We start from the raw sequence: 2,544 nt of genomic DNA on the forward strand, positions 1-2,544 counted from the left end.
GTTGGATTTTGATAGCATACTAATACTTAAGCTTATTTTCTACAAAATTGATTTTTAAGAAAAGTTATTCAGTTTGTAAGTACTTTTTAGTAGAAGTTGATTCTTGCTATTATTTTTTTTTCGTTTAATTATTGAATTGGAAAAAAGAAACAAAGCTGTAAAGCTTCACAGTAACTTGTTCAAATTTCTAAATGCTAAAATTTAGTCTATTGTAGAAAAGAAGAATTACTGGTCGAAAAATTAATATCTGCTAAAACTTGTGTTCTTTATTACAAGTAATCATCAATTGTTGCAGTAAAAATTTAAAGTAAGCGTTAGAAGGAAGCAATCTTAGCAATTTATTATTTATATTTTATCATTTTTTTACATATGTAAACACTACTGGTTAGAAGTTTTAAAGTTTATTCAACTTTTAAACACATTATAAGGTACAAAACAAGAAAAATAACAACACTTACTTATAAATATATCAATTATGTATGCTGAAGTAGGTTAAATTAAGCAAGTTCTTTTTTTTTTTGATTATAGCGAAATTCATTTGTATAAAACCTACTCATCTTTATCAAAGTAAGAGTACAAGAATTCAAAACAAACTGCAACAAGCTTCGGTTCAAGCTCAGCTGCTGCCTTATCAAACAAGTCAATTTCATATACGGGACTTTTTGGAGCTTCACCTTCAGACAAACAAGTTCCAAGTACGGGGCTTTTTGGGGCTTCAGCTTCATCAGACAAACCAGTTCCAAGTACGGGACTTTTTGGATCTTCACCTTCAGACAAACAAGTTCCAAGTACGGGGATTTTTGGGGCTTCAGCTTCATCAGATAAACCAGTTCCAAGTACGGGACTTTTTGGAGCTTCACCTTCAGACAAACAAGTTCCAAGTACGGGGCTTTTTGGGGCTTCAGCTTCATCAGACAAACCAGTTCCAAGTACAGGACTTTTTGGAGCTTCATCAGACAAACCAGTTCCAAGTATGGGACTTTTTGGGACTTCAGCTTCATCAGACAAACTGGTTTCAAATATGGGATTTTTTAATGTTTCTGTTTCATCAGACAAGCCAGTTCCAAGTACGGGATTTTTTGGGGCTTCAGCTTCATCAGACAAACTGGTTTCAAATATGGGACTTTTTGATGTTTCTGCTTCATCAGACAAACCAGTTCCAAGTATGGCTTCAACTTCATTAGACAAACTAGTATCAAATACAGGACTTTTTGGATAGTTATTAGAATTTTTTCCAGTTAGAAACTCACGTTCCTGAAAATTTTTCAATAAATTCTTCTTTTTGGTCAATTTTTTTTATCACTTCATTTCTAGTCAGATCCTCAATATCTATCTAAAAATAAGATATACATCACATACTTTCCAGCTTTCTTTTATTCTGTGTTATACTAGACTAATTTAAACTAACTATAAAACTTAAGAGCTTTTACTTGATATTGGTAAAATATATATATACATACCTCGTGATCATCGTTGTGTAAGTACATGTACAAATCTTTTATTTCGGATGCTTTTCTTCTTCGCTCATCATTAGAATCCAGGTTTTTGTAAAGAACCACATCTTTCAAAAAGTTGTGGATTCCAACACATTTCTTTACTCTTATAAAGTTCATGAAAACTGACTTCGCTCCTGTGAAAAATTCCGGCTTATAAATGAGAACAATGCTGAAAATATATTTCACAAATCTTTGCTAAATCACGTTAATTTCAGTACTATCTAAATTTTAAGACTTATCACAGTAAAATCAAAATACTTGTATAATAAGTTTTATTATCATTACACGATCTCTAATTAAGTCGTTTATTTAAGTATTTTTTTTAATATATGAACATAAAGTCAAAACACATCACATTAAAATATTACAGTTTTAAAGAGCTTTTTTTGTTATATACATAATAATTTACAAACATTTTTTTTTATACTTACGTTCGTCATCCATAACTTGCTGCATACCAAGAACCCCGTCTTGAGATAAAGAAACCAAACTGTGAAAATGTTAAGATTTAAATAAGTTTATTTGTAATTGTACTTGTAATAAATTATATAATAAATGTTGTTCTACTACGTTGAGAAAAATTGCTTAAAATTTTTGAAAAATTAATTTTTAAGTTCACTAACTGATTTGCAAATTCATAGTTTTTCTGCATTTGTGACTGACGTTTGCTAAAGTTAAAAGTTAAACTCTCGAATTTACAAGTTTCAAGAGAAATTTTTAATCGCTCAGCTCTAATTTCCCTAAGTTCTTGCTGTAAGATGTATAAAATGTTAAAAAAAACTTGTAACCTGCAGTCTTAATTTACCTTAAGTTTTGTTTATCATGTTAATATTGAAACTATCATTAACTATTTAATTTATGCTTGAACTTGTGTTTTTTAGTACAGCCTTTATAATGTTTATCATCATCTAGTTTTATATATATATTAAATATTAGCTATAATGTTAAGCTTAGCAGAATTAATTTGATAGAAATTTGAAGCTGTTATAAAAAATATACACAAGTTTGAATTAAAATTAAATTATAAAGTTTATATTGAATTAAGACA

Source organism: Thalia democratica, unplaced genomic scaffold, assembly GCF_965202585.1.
Source record: "Thalia democratica unplaced genomic scaffold, ktThaDemo2.hap1.1 HAP1_SCAFFOLD_707, whole genome shotgun sequence".
Taxonomy (NCBI): Eukaryota; Metazoa; Chordata; class Thaliacea; order Salpida; family Salpidae; genus Thalia; species Thalia democratica.